Source organism: Triplophysa rosa, linkage group LG21 (assembly GCF_024868665.1).
Source record: "Triplophysa rosa linkage group LG21, Trosa_1v2, whole genome shotgun sequence".
Lineage (NCBI taxonomy): Eukaryota > Metazoa > Chordata > Actinopteri > Cypriniformes > Nemacheilidae > Triplophysa > Triplophysa rosa.
This window is the reverse complement of record NC_079910.1, coordinates 21,263,156-21,283,264: the sequence shown is the minus strand read 5'-3', so window position 1 is coordinate 21,283,264 and position 20,109 is coordinate 21,263,156. Positions and strand designations below refer to the sequence as shown.

At 43.7% G+C, this 20,109-nt stretch overlaps 1 protein-coding gene and 1 long non-coding RNA gene across 3 annotated transcripts in view; one reads left to right on the top strand and one right to left on the bottom strand.

Annotated features, from left to right (window-relative positions):
* Window positions 1–867: 867 nt before the first annotated feature.
* LOC130571772 (uncharacterized) lies at window positions 868–5,636 on the bottom strand. The gene is made up of 4 exons (XR_008965125.1): window positions 5,430–5,636; window positions 1,750–1,845; window positions 1,178–1,362; window positions 868–1,087 (listed from the first exon to the last, which is right to left on the bottom strand). It is a non-coding gene; the product is annotated as an uncharacterized LOC130571772 (long non-coding RNA).
* Window positions 5,637–5,673: 37 nt separating this feature from the next.
* The window catches only part of LOC130571771 (uncharacterized), a 29,901-nt gene continuing 15,465 nt past the window's right edge, over window positions 5,674–20,109 (top strand). For both annotated transcript variants that reach the window (XR_008965124.1, XM_057362925.1), the window contains exon 1: window positions 5,674–5,787. The gene's annotated coding sequence lies outside the window, so the exon portion shown is untranslated. The remainder of the gene's footprint in view (window positions 5,788–20,109) is intronic.

The window sequence follows — 20,109 nt, the reverse complement described above, 5'->3', positions numbered from 1 at the left end:
CACACACACACACACACACACACACACACAAACAAACAAAAATAAACATTTACAATTTGAGTAGAAACTAAAAAAAAAAAATGTGACCACTACTGACCAGGTCAGTCATCCAACCAGGTAACATCCCTCCCTTCTCTGTGGAACGAGGATCTACAGACACCATAGTCCCACAAGAGTTCCTCGTTCACGGCAATGTCCCGGAGCGTGAGGAACAGCACGCATTCCCTGTGCCCATCAGGAAAGTGCAGAGAAACTCTCTGGGGCCGCATGTTGTTCACCTTCTGCGAGTGATTCATCCTCCGGCCGAATGTGTCTTGGTCCGGGTGGCAAACGCAGGGGAAATTCTGGGCATCAATGCAGAGGGGTTTGCCGCCCTTGAAAAAAAAACAGGTATGACGGCCCCTCTGCGAGTGTCTCCAGCCTCCGCTCCTCTTCCTGCTTCGTGACGACCTCTCCATGGTAGTCGCACACCACCTGGTTCCTCTTAAAAGGCATAGTGGTGATGACCCCTGCACAAAGGCAAACGAACATGCTTTTGAGCAAACAGCCACCCCCTTTCCCTGGTTGGTATTCAAGGATTCAAAGTGTTTATTGTCATGTGCCCAGTGAGGAAACAAGTTTCCATGAGCAATGAGATTCTTACTTTGCTGTCCACAATGAATGCCAAGACAGTGCAAAGCTATACACACACATACATACATGGGTACAATGTAAGAAACATAATAATAAGAACTATGCTGAAACATAATAATAAAAACTAAACATAGACTATGTGTATAATATCTATATATGCAAATGTACTGTATCAACGTATGTGCAAAAAACAATAGTGCAGTATCATACGCAAAACATTGACGCACCTTTGCCTTTCCCCTCAAAGTGCTTTATGGAGAGGCCTTTCCACTTCTGAAGGACGAAGATATAACAAGAGGGTCATCAGAGACAGGGGACGGTTCCTGGCAGGGCACCCACGCCTGAAGAACACTTTCCACAGACGCCAGGTTGGTGGTCCAGGCGTTCTCCCTCTCGAGGGCACGCCGAACACGTGATGCCGGGGGGTATTGGCCGGTCCGGTCTGTGGACTGCTCTGGAGAGAAGGCCTTGGGTGAGTTTTATCTAAACAAAACGCACACATAAATTAGACTGTAAAGTGAGCGGCATCATTCTAAACACTTACCAAGAATATACTGCACGCGCTGCCTGTGCTGTATCCGCTCCAGTAATGGCAATAACTTCAGTCCTCGAAGCCTGACCCTGCTCCCGCCTCCTTCGTCGGAAGCTTCCGTGAAGGGTGACCGGAAACAGGTCCTCAAACGCACCCCAAAACCTGGGAGCTGTGACACTGCAGTAGGTGGTGACGTCCTGTAAAAAAACAAGTACGTTAGAGCACGGTGTCTTTATGAGTTGGGTTGAGAAGTAGCTCTTTATGGCATATCAATTATTCCAGTACAGTGTGCACATGTATACATTTCGGTTTCAAAAATGCAGTGTGAGCAGTGCACCTGTTTTGGGGTCCTTCTACGATTTAGTTAGAAGGTAAGTGGTTGCATTGTGTTAGAAATGTGAAAGATGTATTACCTTCTAACTAAATATTACACGTGCTTAAATACAGCGTTATTCGTCAGTAATGTAGATCTTGAAATATGTGGGAAGTGACTACAAATCAAAACTTAGGCTGAACAGGAACCTCAGGTTGGTAATCTCTTACGATTAAAAACCTTGCCCAAATGAGCTGAATTCACACTGTACCTCGCCTCCTCCTCGTCAGATGTGCTTGACCACCTGTTCGGCTTGCGACTCCAGTGGCGGTGCAGCTCTCTCCTGCAGCCTCGTGATATACTGTACCTATTGACATTCATCAGACAGAAAAACGAAGGTAAGATGTCAGTCGTGGCCCGTCACGAGACCCAATCTTGTCTGCGCAAAGCACAGACTACAAATGACGCAGTGAACACTAATGGGTATAAAACACTTTATTTTGTGGGGAAAACACCATCTCATTGCAATTAACCATTAAAAAAGATAATTTTAGATAAAGTTAATTTATCAAAATATACAACTTCAGTTTACAACTGCTTCAAAATGTAATACATATCTCTTAAAGTAATCTGTCTGTGCATCGTTTGAAGTGTTCCTGACATTTTAATAAGGTTTTAAAATTTGTCATAATCTTCAAGCAGCGGTAAAAAAAAACTATGGACGTAACTGCGTCTTTTGACGTAACAACCAGTCAATAACTGCGGTCAAGCCAGCCGCCACTTCGAAAACGACAGTCAAACTAGCCCTCACTCGGTTTTGTTATGTGCGCAAGTACTGCGCATTACGGTAAAAGCGGCTTTTTGGATTTCAAAATAAAGCGATCTATTTCTAATGTGGTTTCAGTCTGTCGATTGTGAATTAATTAAAATACAAATGCATTTAGAAAATTAAATATATTTATATATAATTCTACCCATAAAACGATGTATGGTATTGAAAAAAGAACCTCAATTGCACTACAATTGAAGCCTTTAACCCAGGCCAAACGGGAAAGATTGACAGTTATGTTGCTAGGTGGTTGCTAGGCTTTTTAAGCTGTTTTTAAACTGCTAGGCAGTTTTTATATTTTTTACAACAATCTTATCCCACCTCAGTGTGTCACCTAAACAATATCAGGACTGTTCAATGTGGATTTTTTAATGTATAGTACTTTAAAATAGCCTATTATTCCTATAACTTCAGATCATAATTTAAAGAAAACTGTCCGATTGCACAGACTCATTCCACTTTAAAATGAGAGTAGACCACCTCAATGTGTCACACAAACAATATCAGGACTGTTCAATGTGGATTTTTTAATGTACAGGCCTTCAAAATGGCCTATGTGGCCTATTATTTCTATAACTTCAGATCATAATTTAAAGAAAACTGTCCGATTGCACAGACTCATTCCACTTTAAAATGAGAGTACACCACCTCAGTGTGTCACACAAACAATATCAGGAATGTTCAATGTGGATTTTTTAATGTACAGTACTTCAAAATTGCCTATATGTACTATTATATCTATAACTTCAGATCATAATTTAAAGAAAACTGTCCGATTGCACAGACTCATTCCACTTTAAAATGAGAGTACACCACCTCAGTGTGTCACACAAACAATATCAGGAATGTTCAATGTGGATTTTTTAATGTACAGTACTTCAAAATTGCCTATATGTACTATTATATCTATAACTTCAGATCATAATTTAAAGAAAACTGTCCGATTGCACAGACTCATTCCACTTTAAAATGAGAGTACACCACCTCAGTGTGTCACACAAACAATATCAGGAATGTTCAATGTGGATTTTTTAATGTACAGTACTTCAAAATTGCCTATATGTACTATTATATCTATAACTTCAGATCATAATTTAAAGAAAACTGTCCGATTGCACAGACTCATTCCACTTTAAAATGAGAGTACACCACCTCAGTGTGTCACACAAACAATATCAGGAATGTTCAATGTGGATTTTTTAATGTACAGTACTTCAAAATTGCCTATATGTACTATTATATCTATAACTTCAGATCATAATTTAAAGAAAACTGTCCGATTGCACAGACTCATTCCACTTTAAAATGAGAGTACACCACCTCAGTGTGTCACACAAACAATATCAGGAATGTTCAATGTGGATTTTTTAATGTACAGTACTTCAAAATTGCCTATATGTACTATTATATCTATAACTTCAGATCATAATTTAAAGAAAACTGTCCGATTGCACAGACTCATTCCACTTTAAAATGAGAGTACACCACCTCAGTGTGTCACACAAACAATATCAGGACTGTTCAATGTGGATTTTTTAATGTACAGTACTTTAAAATAGCCTATTATTTCTATAACTTCAGATCATAATTTAAAGAAAACTGTCCGATTGCACAGACTCATTCCACTTTAAAATGAGAGTAGACTAGGGATGCACCGAATGTTCGACCGAATGAGTCTGTGCAATCGGACAGTTTTCTTTAAATTATGATCTGAGTTATAGAAATAATAGGCCATTTTGAAGTTCTGTACATACAAAAATCCACATTGAACAGTCCTGATATTGTTTAGGTGACACACTGAGGTGGGATAAGATTGTTGTAAAAAATATAAAAACTGCCTAGCAGTTTAAAAACAGCTTAAAAAGCCTAGCAACCACCTAGCAACACAACTGTCAATCTTTCCTGTTTGGCCTGGGTTAAAGCCTTCAATTGTAGTGCAATTGAGGTTCTTTTTTCAATACCATACCCTGATAGCACACATGCATCTGGTTTACGTCTATTTGACGTCTGCATTTACATCTGCAAGACATCTACAATACATCGTTTGCTCATATGCAATACGTCTCGGAGATGTCTGCTGTCAGACATCATATAGACATCTAGTAGATGTCTGTAAGATGTTTATGATTTAGAATGGATGTACAACAGCTCTTTCTAAGATGTTTAGCAGATGTTTTTAAGCAGCAGATCTCCAGATCTTTAGCAGACGTATTACAGACGTTCAGACGTCTCCGAGACGTATTGCAGATGAGCAAACTATGTATTTAAGATGTCTTGCAGATGTAAATGCAGACGTCAAATAGACGTAAACCAGATGGATTGTGCTATCTGGGATACATCGTTTTATGGGTAAAATTATATATAAATATATTTCATTTTCTAAATGCATTTGTATTTTAATTAATTCACAAACGACAGACTGAAACCACGTTCGAAATAGATCGCTTTATTTTGAAATCCAAAAAGCCGCTTTTACCGTAATGCGCAGTATATGCGCACATAACAAAACCGAGTGAGGGCTAGTTTGACTGTCGTTTCCGAAGTGGCGGCTGGCTTGACCGCAGTAAACAATAGCAGCGCTGCTGATCACTAGTTCTTCTATCGATATACCTGTATGCTGCCTTTCCAAACAGTGCGTGGGTGTGCAATGATCCCAGAGAATTAAATCCAGATTTACTAATCGTACACAAGAGGTGCGTTCCAAGAACTGAATTACCCAGATCACGATTAGCGGGATTAGGTCATCTCAGATATTTCAATTGATCTTTGATGTTGTTAGCGAGGTACGAAAAACGGGCCCCAGAGCAGGAAAAGTGGGGGGATACGTAACAGAAAAAATTAAGTTGAATAAGTACATTTTTTAAGGTATTCAGCTTGTGTAACTTTCAACTCGTACATGCAGTTTTTCGATACTATACACTATTATAATTTATTTCTTGCTTAAATTGTGAAGTTTACACAGATTTGTGTGTTTTATGTATGATAAATACATTTTCATGGAATTTTTGTATCTGTGTTATTCATTGTTTTTATTATATGGTACACAATATTTTAATAGAGAGTCAGACTGGTCAACCAGTTTGAGCTGGTGTAGCTGGTTTTTCCAGTAGGGGAGTACTTACCAGTGGAAAAACTTGGGTAAAATGTTGTGTTATGGCTGTGCTTATTCGTCCATGACCATCAAAAGTTCGGAGCCGCGATCACGGTCCCATAATGCAATTCGAAAATGTATATAAACGGAAAAACACCCGTAACACGTTGTATGTAAAATTTCCGTTAAAATAATAATAATCATTTAACTGTCAATACACCGATTTTTTTTAACAGTGTAGAGTGTGGTCATATTGAAAGTGAAAGTGCTTCTGTGGAATATAAAAGCTCTGCTGCAGGTTCAGACCAGTCAGAACCGGATCGGAAGAGCATCAAACTGAGATCGAGCTGCATCACAGCACAGACTGCAGATCTTCAGATTAAACACAGGTAAGAGAAATATATTGTATACATATGAAAATAACATATATAATAACATATACAGTATATGGAAAAATATTCTAAAATATGTAAGGAAAATCCGATGACACACCCGAGGTGGTAATGGGTCATTCCTGGTATTTGGTGCCTTTTAGGCTGAATTTACACAACGAGGCTGAATCCAGCTTCTTATTCGTATGGAGCCAGAAATATGACAAAACAATCTGAATTTGAATTTTGTAAATCTGAATTTTAGATAAGTATAATTGCACAAAACTGAATATTTCCTGACATTCAATATAGTTCTGAATTTGATTTTTAATATTTTAATATGAATATTTAATATTAAATGTTTTAAATTGAGTATAGAACAATTCAAAACGCAGAAATTCAAATTCAGATTCAAATTCAGATTCAGAAATGGTTCAGTGGGTAAGGTTAGCTTCCGGGTTCGACAGGGAAGAGTAGAAGATCTGGGAAAAGTCAAACGGAGCGCTTTGGCCACAATGGCCAGTTATTTTTTCTTATTATCCAATCAAACTCCAAACATGCTGTTTTGGAGAGTGGGACTTCTTACATTGCAATAAAAAGGATTTAAAATTTTCAAATTGCGACCACGCCCACAAGACTACGCGGGTTGATCGTTTGTTGCTGCAGCATAGCCAAGCTCATACCGCTGCAATCTTAGGCAGCTGCCCGGGATGTGTGCGCTCACTGCCTGCGTTTGTGCCTGCTGCCTCCACTGTTTGCGCTCACTCCCAGTGTTTGCTGTTGGTGCTTTTACCCACTGTGTGCTTAGTGCACGCTCGCTGCCAGCTGCCCCACTATGCGCGCTGGCTTCGAGCGTTTGTGGGTGCATATATATTTAATATATTAGACATGTATACAATTTTTATAAAGAACGTTTGTGGGTCCTGCAAAGTCAATGACATACGTGGCATGCTGCAATAAAAGTTATGTATAACATTTAGTGCTACAATAGAGAGAAAATGAATAAACTATGTAAGCTACAGACTGAAATAATAATTTTTGTAATAAAAAATAGTGTGTAATAGTATTTAAATGCTATAACTTTGATCCAGGACACAGCTGAAACAATCTGGACACAACACACGTAAAGATTTTTTCTTATGACTAGAGCCGATTCCAGTCTTTGTCAGTCAGAAAGGAGCACACACCTAACTGCTGTGCCAGACCACTACACTACACATTCAACGACTGGACGTTCTGCTGAACCAACAAATCTATCGATCTATGTTATATTCCCGTTTTATCAGTAAAGCAATGATGTTCGTGTTTTTGTATGGTTATGCACTTTCTGTTTCATGCAGATTAAACATTTTGGTAACACTTTACAATAAGGTGCTATTTGTTAACAATTATTTAATGCATTAGCTAACATGAACTAACAATGAACAATACTTCTACAGCATTTATTAATATTACTACATGTTCATTTCAGCATTTACTAATACATTATTAAAATCAAACGTTGTCACTGTTAACATTAGTTACTGCACCATGAACTAACATGAATAGCTGTATTGACATGAACTAACATTAACAAGGATAAATAAATGCTGAAAAATGAAATTGTTCATTGTTAGCTAATGTTAGCTAATGCATTTACTAATGTTAACTAATAGCACCTTATTGTAAAGTGTTACCAACATTTTGATAATGATAACAAGAGAGCATTTATTCCTCAATTATTTGACATGTAAAAAATAACTTACCTGCATATTTTCGATAAAGGAACTCAGGATATAATGTAAGTTTGTTGTGGATATAGTTCACTATAAATAATATGTCGAGTAATATATGACTGAAAACGCCATACCTTAATATCCAGGTGCATTTGCTGCATTCGTTTTGCAGGCTACTGTATAGTAGATAGAACATGTGTTTATTTTTATTTCATTTAGACTGTATTCACTAAAACGCATAAACTGATAGCTTTTTTATTTTGCGTTGACAAAGTAGGCTATATTTAACTTAAGATGGAGGTGTGTTCGTTTGCTAAAGGAAAATCTTTTTGTTTTAATTGTACCTCATTGCTACTTGTACTTCATATAAATAAATTAATAAAAGAACATTAAAACTGCAGTCTTTGTCATTTAAAAAATCTACATAGAAATAACCCAACAATAGCTTTTATATTTTTCTCATTTCTCTATCTCATTGTTTGTCTGTCTTTAGCTGTGAACACATATCTGCCCAATATGAACAACTACTGAGCACAACTGGGGCATTGTCAGCCATTACGATCAAATTCCATTCATAATAAAGTGAAAATAAGATTTGATTAAACATGATTAATGTTTACGACTGGCATGCTCACTGCACTGACAAAAAAATCCTTTAGCCAAAGAATACACAAAAGAATAGACGAGTACTATTACACACTATTTTTATTCAAGTTTTTATTTCAGTCTAAATGCAGCTTAAGTTACGTAGTTTATTCATTTTCTCTCTATTGTAAGCACTAAATGTTATACATAACTTTTATTGCAGCGTGCCACGTATGTCATTGACTTTGCAGGACCCACAAACGTTCTTTATAAAAATTGTATACATGTCTAATATATTAAATATATATGCACCCACAAACGTTGGAAGCCAGCGTGCATAGTGGGGCAGCTAGCAGTGAGCGTGCACTAAGCACACTGTGGGTAAAAGCACCAACAGCAAACGCAGGCAGTGAGCGCACACATCCCGGGCAGCTGCCTAAGATTGCAGCGATACCCAGTTTCCTATCTATCCCTTGACTATCACCAAGCAAAAAAGCAGACATTTTTACTGTAGCATTTTAAAGTTATGGACCCATGAAGTTGGCATATGTGTCAATACACTTCAATGAGGCGGTGCACTCATGGGCCATTTTGAGTTGATATATCTCAAGAAACCTTAAGGATGCGTTGAAAATTTCACATTTGGGTTATACCCAGTGTGATTGACTATCATCATTCGAAAAAACAGACATTTTTACTGTAGCATTTTAAAGTTATGGACCCATGAAGTTGGCATATATGTCAATACTGTTAAATGGGCCGTTGCACTTATGGGCAAATTTAAGGTGCTACATCTCAATAACCTTTAAGGGTGCATTGAAAGTTTCACATTGGGCTTATACCCAGTGTCCTTGACTATCATCAAGCGAACAAACAGACATTTTTACTGTAGCATTTTTAAGTTATGGATCGTGAAGTTGGCATATGTGACAAAACATATAAATAAGACATTGAAATATTGGACCATTGGCGGAGCTTTATCTCAGCTGGCTTTGATGGTGCGTTGAAAGTGTCATTGCAGAGTTATACCAATTATTATTGCCTATCATCATGCAAAATAATGTAATTTTACTATAACATATTTTAAAGTTATGGACCCATGAGGTTGCCGTATATCACAATACTGTTCAATGGGCCATTGCACTCACGGGCCATTTTGAGTTGATACTGAGGTGCGTTGAAAGTTTCACATTGGGGTTATACCCAGTTTCCTTGACTATCACCAAGCAAAAAAACAGACATTTTTACTGTAGCATTTTAAAGTTATGGACCCATGAAGTTGGCATACGTGTCAATACACTTCAATGGGGTGGTGCACTCATGAGCCATTTTGAGTTGATATATCTCAAGAACCCTTAAGGATGCGTTGAAGATTTCACATTTGGGTTATACCCAGTGTGATTGACTATCATCATTCGAAAAAAACAGACATTTTTACTGTAGCATTTTAAAGTTATGGACCCATGAAGTTGGCATACGTGTCAATACACTTCAATGGGGCGGTGCACTCATGGGCCATTTTGAGTTGATATATCTCAAGAACCCTTAAGGGTGCATTGAAAGTTTCACATTAGTGTTATACTCAGTGTCCTTGTCTACCACCAAGCAAAAAAACAGACATTTTTACTGTAGCATTATAAAGTTATGGACCCATGAAGTTGGCATTCTTGTCAATACACTTCAATGGGTCAGTGCACTCATGGGCCATTTCGAGTTGATATATCTCAAGAACCCTTAAGGGTGCGTTGAAAGTTTCACATTGGCATTATACCCAGTGTCCTTAACTACCACCAAGTAAAAACAGACATTTCTACTGTAGCATTTTTAAGTTATGGACCCATGAAGTTGGCATATGTGTCAATACTGTTAAATGGGCTGTTGCACTTATGGGCAATTTTAAGGTGCTACATCTCAATAACCTTTAAGGGTGCGTTGAAAGTTTCATATTAGAGTTATACTCAGTGTCCTTGACTACCACCAAGCAAAAAAGCAGACAAATTCTACTGTAGCTTTATATTGCCCTCTTGTTCTATCTTTCGTGGCTGTTGCATTCATCATTTTGCTTCGCTCCTTATTGTTAAGTCTAGTTCGTCATTTTTGTGTACCTTATTAATCTAGTTTTCTTCTAGTTGTAGTTCAATATTTTCTTTGCTCTTTGTTGGAGTTACCTGGCCTGTTCAGCCGCTTGGACTCGGATCTCTCCCCACCATTTAGACATCCACCAGATTGGATAACGAGTTTTCTCTTCCCCCTGTGCTCTGTCTGCGCTTCGATTGACCCTTACCTGCTTCGGACTGTATGAGCCTGCCTTCTGTCCTGGACACTGTACCCACCTCGGCTGACCCCTTGCCTGCCTGAATTCCTTTCTGCCTCACCCAGTGGACTCTCTGAGCCTGGCTCGGTCTTTCTTTTGAGTTTACCCTTTGCTTTATCCCCTTATTGACTCAAAGTTTTTGTGATATCTCATCTGCTCTTGGGTCTGACTTTTCTGTGCTTGACATTGAGGCTATCCTAAGGTATCTATCGGTAAAAAATTAAAACATTTTGTAATTTGTTCCTTTCAGAGTAAATGCTAAAGGTTTGCCATGATTTCTGTCCAGGGTGCTGAAAAGTTGACTGTTTACTATGTAGAACAGGGCTAGTCAACTGGCGGCCCGCAGGCCAAATGCGGCCCGTCAATCATCTTTACCTGGCCCGCCTTAACATTTCAAATAAGTGGAGAGACTTTAAGAACGGTGTGCTTTAAATGCACGTCCTCTTTAGTCCAAGTCCAAAACGCTGCTACATTCAAAACGAAAGTAATTCCCGCGGCTCATAATGATTTACGTCTTATAAAGCGATTTGATCGGTCAGTCCAAGAAACTTAATGCTATTTACAACGTTATAATCAGCAATGCATTGCACAGCCACAGCCAATCGGTTTGCGCACGCGATAGGTCGCGTTCTAAAACGCGTTTTGTGCCCTTGAAAGTAGGCTAACTGTAGGAAGGGTACACCACGTGAACGGTTGTCTCAGATAAGGGGAAAACGGTGTTGTTTTTATTACTGCATTCATTATGAATAATGGCTATATTTACGAAAAACAGCTGTTCATCTCCCCCAGAACTCGCACTATACAAAGGCTCTGCCCTATAAATGCGTGGGGCATTTATGCGATTGGAATTCACCCGAAGATGTGATAATAGTGTTCAGTTCCTTGCACAGATCAATTGACTCGCTTTATAAGATGCTTATTTAACGTCACAAGGGGCAGGGATTACTTTTGTGTTGAATGTATTTGCGTTTTTTACTTTTAATGATTTAACTTTAATTCAACCAAATATCTTCATAAATATCTTCTTGAAAAAACAATGCCACCCACATCTCGATGTACTGGAGGACTGTGGGTGAGTAAATTAGTAGCAATTTTTGGGTAAAGTAACGCATTAAGGAATATAAAATACAATTAAAAAGACAATATCCCTTTTAATTTAATATCATGAAAAGGCACAAATACTGGATCAAATATTTGTGTGCATGTTTTAATATATGGCCTATAAGTAACAGCAACAAAAACAGTATAAAAGGAACAAAATGCAATAAATAACAGAAGAAATGAGGATATGGTAAAAAACTGGCCCGCATCTTATTTATACTTTTGGAATCTGGCCCTCAAAGAAAAGTAGTTGCAGACCCCTGATGTAGAATGTCATATATACATTTGACACAGTTTTTAAAAGGTTATGTATTTATGTTTTTTGACCGCCCCAATACAATGATTGGTAAAATGGTATTTAAGCGTTTAGGAAAAGTTGTATGTGTGTGCGTGCATGCATGTGTGTGTGTGCATTTACATGCAAAAGTACTTAATGCGATAGCAAATTTTTTATCTTTAAAATGCTACGGTAAAAATGTCTGTTCCCTTTCTGTCGGTCTCTCGACGTTGTGTCGAACCGACAGATGGGGTTCGTCCCTGAGAACCAATCGCTTCCGACTACTTAGAAAAGGCCAATGAAAATTGGCGAATGAAATTTGCATGCCGGACTCCGCCCCCGGAAATCCGGGTATAAAAGGGAGACGGCGTGCTTCATTCATTCACCTTTTGTTCTTCGGAGCCTTAGCTTGTGAAGATCAACTCTCGCTACTACTTAGCAACTCCAGATTGCCGGTGCAGTGGACGGTCCCTTCCTGCGGCGACTTCCCCTGGGCGTCTCGGCGGTTCCAGAGGTGTTCGAGCTAGCAGACGGTGCCACACCGTCTGCATTCTAAAAGAGCAAATTTCTCCAGCGTGGCATGTCCCGCTGTTCTCGTGGGTGCAACACACTCATCGAGGAGGGGGACGGACACGAGGTCTGCTTCCAGTACGCTGGGGCAGCCCTTGTGGATACGTCCTGCCCGCACTGCGGGCGGTTGATGATTCAGACGTTGCGTCACGGGTGGCTGTGTTCCCACGGGGCTCAGCCACCACCTCGTCTGCTTCCAGTTCTGTGACGGCAGGACTACGTCCCTGCCGCCTGCTACGGCGAGCAGCGAGGGTGATATGAGGATTACTGTGAGCGCTAATCCGTCAGCCACTGGCTCGCGGACCATTCACACCTCGTCTTGCTCGTCTGACCGTTCCCCATGAGACGGTCCGCCGTCTTATTCCTCAACCACGTATCGGACACGGTACGTGATGATGAGATGTCTGTTGCAGCATCGGAGGGTGAGTTACTGGCATCAGACTCCGACGATTCCTTGAAGCTCCCTCCCTCGGGGGGTCGAGATCAGGAAGAAGCGGACGTCGAAATGTCAGCCATGCTTTCCCGGGCTGCCGGCGTTGGGTTGCAGTGCCTGCACTGCCTCTCCCAATGCGAGGCTGGATACATGGTACCTCGGGTTTGAGAGCGGCTCCATGCCGTACTCGCCCCAGTGCCGTGTTTCCCCGGAAGTGCATGAGGAACTTAGTACGACCTGGAACGCCCCCTTCGGCGCGTGCACGTCAACTAGTTCCATCACCCTTTCTTCCCTCGATGGTGGGGCAGCTAGAGGATACGTTGAGTCCCCCTGGGGCTCGACCTAGACTCCCGTCCAAAGCAGTAGGCTTTTCGGCATCCAGGATGTCGAGAGCTTACTCTGCTGCGGGCCAAGCTGTCCCCTCTCTCCACGCTATGGCCATCCTGAGGCCAAGGCGTTCAGAGAGCTCCACGAGGGTAAAACCGACCCAGCGCTTATGCAGGAACTCCGCGCCATCACCGACCTCGCTCTACGGGCGACCAACGTGACCGTGCGGGCCCTGGGTCGGGCGATGTCCACACATGTGGTCCAGGAGAGACACCTCTGGCCAAACCCTGCACAGATGGGTTGCGAGAAAGTCCGCTTTCTCGACGCACCCATCTCGCAAGGGGGGGCTGTTTGGTGATACTGCCGAGCCACAGTTCTCGACAGTAAAAGGAGCAGACAGAGGATATCAAGCATATCCTCCCCCGCCGCGACTCGGCCGCCCCCTGGCTGTCGAGATCCCGTGTACCCTCTGCTTCCCAGCAGCCCTGGTCCTCTTCGACACTCCGGTTCCGGTGCCCCCACTCGGTGGCCCCCCAGAAAACGTCGAAGAGGAGACCACCACCCCATCAGCAGCCGCGGCGGAAGCCGTAGCGGCCCTCATGGGAAGACCCGAGGGAGATCGAGAACACCTTTTGGGCCCAACCCCAGCCATTCCATTGCTGGTTGGTCGATCCGGGATGGTTCCTGCCCCGTCCCAACTACCCACTTCTAAAGGTTTTTCTCTCTCTCTCTGGGTGTTTATCACAGCCGCTCTCACCCTCTACACGACGGTGTTCGGCAACTCGACTTGCGTCTGGCAGGCCAACATCGAATGTACATTGCAGCCCTCAGCACTCTCAAATCGATGGTGCGTGGAGCTGCATGCCAGGCAGGCGAACCAGCAGAGCCAGTCTTCTTCCCGGGGGCCGCCCCCGGCGAGAGACCCGCACTGCCAGCCATCAACCACCCCCCGGGGGGTCGATGAAGCAGATCGTACCCTTAGTCCCCCTGTCGCGGTCCCTGGGAGCTTGGCTCGAGCTTCCCACACCGTCACGGTGGCTGAGGAGAACGATCCGTCTCGGCTAGCGATCCAGTTCGCCAGAAACCCCCAAGTTCCGGGCACCTCACACCGGTCAGCCGAGCTCCTACTGGCGTCCTGGCGAAGGGTGCGATCGAGTCCGTCCCCCTAGCCGAGATGTCCAAGGGGTTTTACAGCCCCTACTTCATCGTCCCCAAAAGAGGCGGGGATGCGCCCCATCCTAGATCTGCATACCCTGAACAGACACCTGCACAAGCTGCCGTTCAGGATGCTCACGCAGAAGCGCATCCTGACATCTGGCAGATGTCAGGATTGGTTCATGGCAATCGACCTAAAGGACGCTTACTTTCATGTCTCGATTCTCCCTCGTCATCGCCCATTCCTACGGTTCGCTTTCGAGGGTCAGGCATATCAGTACAGAGTCCTCCCCTTCGGTCTGTCTCTGTTCCACGAGTCTTTACGAAGATCGTGGAAGCCGCCCTCTCTCCCCTCAGGGAGAAGGGTGTGCGGGTACTCAACTATCTCGATGACTGGCTTATCTTGGCACACTCGCGAGATCTGTTGTGTGCACACAGGGACCTGGTGCTCCGGCACCTAGATCGATGGGGGCTACAGGTCAACCGAGAGAAGAGCAAGCTCTCCCCTGTGCAGAGCATCCTCTATCTTGGTATGGAACTCAACTCTGTCACCATGGCAGCACGACTGTCCACAGCACGCGCCCAGTCGGTGTTGAACTGCCTGGATCATTTCAAGCAGTCAGCGGTTCCCCTGAAACTATTTCAGAGGCTCCTGGGACACATGGCATCCTCGGCGGCGGTGATACCCCTCGGGTTGATGCACATGAGACCGCTCCAACACTGGCTTCAGAGTCGAGTTCCCTGGAGAGCGTGGCACACCGGCAGCAGGCGGATGGTGATTACGCCTCGCTGCCGACGCACCCTAACCCCTTGGTCTTCCATGACCTTCCTTCGGGCAGGGGTACCCCTAGGGCAGGTTACGAGGCATGTCGTGGTGACGACGGACGCCTCCCTGCAGGTTTGGGGTGCAGTGTGTCGGGGCTTTGGACGGGCTCCCGCCTGCGCTGGCATATCAATTGCCTAGAGTTGTGGACCGTGCTACTCGCACTGAAGAGGCTGCAACCTGTCGTGCAGGGCAAGCATGTGCTGGTCCGGTTGGACAGCACTACGGCAGTAGCATATATCAATCGTCAGGGTGGCGTTCGCTCACTGCAGTTAACACGACTCGCCCGACGCCTCCTCCGGTGGAGTCAGCAGGTGACCCGCTCCCTGCGTGTATATGACTGTGCTCTCTCGACAGTTCACGCTCTGCGGAAGATGGCGACTCCATCCCTGCACGGTCCAGCTCATTGGGAGCAGTTCGGGCAGGCACAGGTTGTCCTGTTCGCCTCCCTGCGCACCTCCCATAGCCCGCTTGGGTACTCCCTGATCGAGGCCCCCCTCTGCACGGATGCCTTTGCGCACAGCTGGCCACGCAACAAGCGGAAGTACGCCTTCCCCCAAGTGAGCCTCCCCGAACAGGTACTGTGGGGAGCCAGGGAAGAGGAGCATCAAGTTCTGCTAGTTGCGTTCCATTGACCCAGCCAGACTTGGTTCTCGGAGCTAACGTTTCTGATGACCACTCCCCCTGGCCGATTTGCCTGAGGAAGGGCACGGTTTGGCACCCGAGACCAGACCTCTGGAACCTCCATGTCTGGCCCCTGGACGGGACGAGGAGATCCTGAGTGACCTGTCTCCCGCGTTGTGAGCACGGTCACTCGGGCAAGAGCACTAACCACTAGATGACTGTCGCTATAAGTGGCGCCTCTTCTCGTCCTGCTGCGCTTCCTGCAGCACAGGGTGCTCCGGTCGGTGTTGTGCTGTCCCCCTTCAGGTAAGTTTCTCGGACAGCACGACCTTATCAGCAGATTCCTAAGGGGAGCGCGGAGGGCTAATCCCCCCGTCCGCGCTCTGTACCCTCCTGGGACCTCACGTGGTCCTGGTGGGCCTGCGTAAGGCTCCGTTCGAGCCCCTAGAGAACCCGATCTTCCTCTCGCATGATGAAGACGGTTCTCCTGATAGCGCTCGACTCCATCAGGAGGGTAGGGGATCAGCATGCACTCTCCGTGTCCAGCGAGTGCCTAGAATTGCGGGTACCCCCTCGTGGGCTAGACCCCAGCCTGGCCACATGCCCAAAGTCTCCACCACTCCCATCAGAGACCAGGTGGGGAACTTGCAGGCGCTCCTCCCTGGGAGGAAGACCCAACCCTAACCGTGTCATGTCCAGTACGCGCCCTGCACCTCTAGTCGGACCGAACGCAGAGCCCCCGACGCTCTGAGCAGCTCTTTGTTTGTTTTGGGGGACAGCAGGGAGGCTGTCTCCAAAATAGAGATTGGCGCACTGGATTGTGGACGCCATCACGTGGCTTACTGATCTCAGGCCCCTGCCCACTGGAGTGACGCTCACTCCGCCGGGGTGTAGCCTCCTCGTGGGCACTGGCTCAGAGCGCCTCTCTGGCAGACATCCACAGAGCTGCGGGTTGGGCTGCGTCCAGCATTTTTGCACGGTGTCGAACCGGGTCTTGAATGAGACCGACGGGCGGCTGTGCGTACGCCTGCGAAGCGCCTTCTCCCCTCTTCAGGCGAGTAAGCGTGCTACTCCAGCCTCCCTATTTCCTCCACTGGATGAAGTATAGGCATTCCATCCATCACTAAGCACTTCAGGTTTACGAGCTCGGTGGAGCAGCTCGTATTCAAGCCCAGTATATGTGAGTTTCCCTCACAAGGTGGACCCTTGTATCTGAGCTAGTGCTCCACACATAGTGACCGTCTGACGCTTTCTCACTCTTGGTTCCCCTGTGACTCCACCGTTTCTGTGCACCCCTGGTTGGGGCCTCGTACTACTACTCCCATGAGATCTCCCCACTGGTGAGACCGTGTAAGTATTTCCACGTATTATCTCCCTTCGGCAGATGTGGTCTCCGTAGCGCTCCCCCCCCCCCTCAGGCAAGGGGGTAGCGCTTCCCAGTGGTCCTTACGGTGTCGGGCGGCCATCTTGCCTCTAGAGTAACAAGGCCACCGCCTGTGCGGCCGGTAGTAAGAGCCTCTCTCGTCGTGGTCACACGAATTGATGCCTTACTACACCACTGGATGGTTACGATTCGCGAGGACGCTCACTTGTGACTCGCCCAGGCCGGTCAGTGTCGTTCCGCTCGAAATCGAAGTATTTTCAGAAGTATAATCGGAGATGATAGGTTCTCAAGTCAAACCCCATTCTGTCAGTTTCGACTGAACCGAGGTTACATCCGTAACCAAGACGTTTTATGATGCCTTCACCAGCTTTCGGAATTATCGTAAATACAATTTTACCTAGGTAAAAAATGCACATGAATGCCCTCCCATTTCATACTTAAATGCGATGAGCTTATAATTACGAATTCAGAAGTGTGAAGTATCAAATTTCCAATAGCTTGTGAAGGCAGCATAAGTCCATTTTATAATAATAAAATATTAATATTAATAAAATGATAACAAAAAATATAGCTGCAAGCAGCAATCATCTGGTTCGAGCAGTTTAAGACCTCTAAGGTACGTTTGCTGTCGTCGACTAGGCTCAGGAATCGCACCATAACACATCCACAACGGATGACAATCTCCCACACCAAGAAAAATGACAAAAATGTTCAGTAACGTTTAATACAGACTGTGCATGCTTACACTCATATGCAAAAACAGGTGTAAACTGACGAGTGAAATTAACCAATTCTCATGTCTCTATGATGTTCTGTTGCAGAGATATAGATCTTGCTAAATGGTTGCTAAGCTAAACTGTTTGGTTGCTATGGGCGTGGAATGGCACCTGCCAATTAATAACACTAAACCACAAGTCAAACGAAAAAACAACACCAGTGTCTATATGATGTTATTCTCGAGAGATATAGGTCTGTCTAAACGGTTGCTTAGGTAATGTGTTTTTTTGCTATGGGCGTGGCTTGTCACCTGTCATATTATAATACACTTAGCCATGAGTAAAACGAACCAACTCTTGTGTCTCTATGACATTCTATTGCAGAGATATAGATCTTTTTTGTTAATACAATGCACATTCTTCAAAATAGCCTCTTGTGTTCTGAAGAATTTATATTAACATTAATACACATGCACACTCTCATTCACACACGACACTATGAGTAGACAGTGCACGCACACTCTTATGATAAAGACGGAAATAATATGCATAAATACACACAAGCTCACACTCACACAGCGCACAAAACACACACTCAGTGAATGCAAACAATTGCGCACAGAACACAGGCACACAACACACATGCATAAAACAAAGACACACAGATATGCACACAGCACTGCACGGGACATTACATGCACACAATGACACTATGCACACCAGATAAGAGAAGATAAAAGAAAGAAATATATGGTAACATGTTATGCAGAACATTAATTCTTATATGAGTAGTAAATAATTCAACAAAAATGTTATATTTACGATAATGTTAATAAGTACAACATTCTAAGGCTGATGTCAGGAGCCCATCGGCGCGCAAGGCACCTTTGTCGTTACATCTAGGCTGAGTGCTCACACCTTAACACATCCACAGTGTATAAAAGTCTTCCCCACACAGAACAATTTCAGGGTTGGTCAGTAATATGTAATACAGACACACGTATGCACATATAATACACACTGCAGTGCACCAGACTGCAAGGCCCTACAGTGGACAGTGAACACATTTGCAAAAATAATTTGTGTCCCTTTCCCCTTTATCCTGGACATATTTATTGTTCCTTCAGCAAAGCCACGTGCATTGTGATCTGGTGACTCTGAAGGCCATTGGAGTACAGTAAGCTCCTTGTCATGTTCAAGAAACCAGTTTGAGATCATTTGAGCATTCTGACATGGTCCATTATCCTGCTGGAAGTAGGCATCAAAAGATGGGTTTTCTGTAGTCATTAAGATATAGACATGGTTGGCAACAATCCTCAGGTAGTATGTGGAATTTAATATATCCCATCCCATATATCCAATTTTTTCTCCATTTTGATGCACGGTTTGAAGTTCAGCAAGTGGTGTTCACCACGTCTACATGCCAAAATGGATTGAGTTTGTTCATTGCTTGCTCGCTCTATCTGGTTCCGCGCCACTGGTTCTGTCATGTGCGAACCAGTGGGCGGGGCTAGAGAAGTAGTTGATGATATTTTTCTGTGGAGGCGGTGTTCAACCTATCAATGTCATCATAGATAAATGCATTCCAGAACCTGGCGTTTGTTGGGCCTGGTGTCAATAACAGATGTAATCTCAGTAACAAGGGCGTTTTCAGTTCTGACACTTACAGGATGTTCGCGTGAATACCATTCCCTCTTATATAACAAAAGCTTGGGTTAAAATTGTGATTTTAATTCATCACACCTTTAAATGGATCGTTTTGTTATTTTTCTTGCTGATTATCAAGTTTATGGTCAATAAATGGCTTTTCTGAGGTATAATGTTACATGACATTCTTTGCAACTGATTAAGACGTGATACAGATTTCAGTAAGCTACTGTATCTTTCAACATATTTTCTGACTCTCATTCATGTTTATTTCATTTGTAAATTAGTAAAGAGGCAGGGATGATCGCGTTCACTCTCGATCCATGATCCAAGTGTTCAAGATGAAAACTGAAAAGTGACGTAGTCTTTGTTCAACTGTCTTTTCATAATATAAATAAATGCATAGCCTAGGCCTATTTGCTTATCCTGTAAGTTTGTGAATAAAAATGAAAACATGGATGAAAACAGAAGCTATTAAATGTCTTATTATCATTAAAATATAAAAATTAAAATAATTAAAGTAATAATTGATTATGACGTGTGAAAGTCTAACGCGACCTCTGGTAAGCACATGTAACAGCCCAATACCTACAAATAAAAACTGAAATCCCAACAGGAAGTGAGATATTTTGAGTTTTGTCTGCAAAAATGTTGCAGTTTTTGCCATTT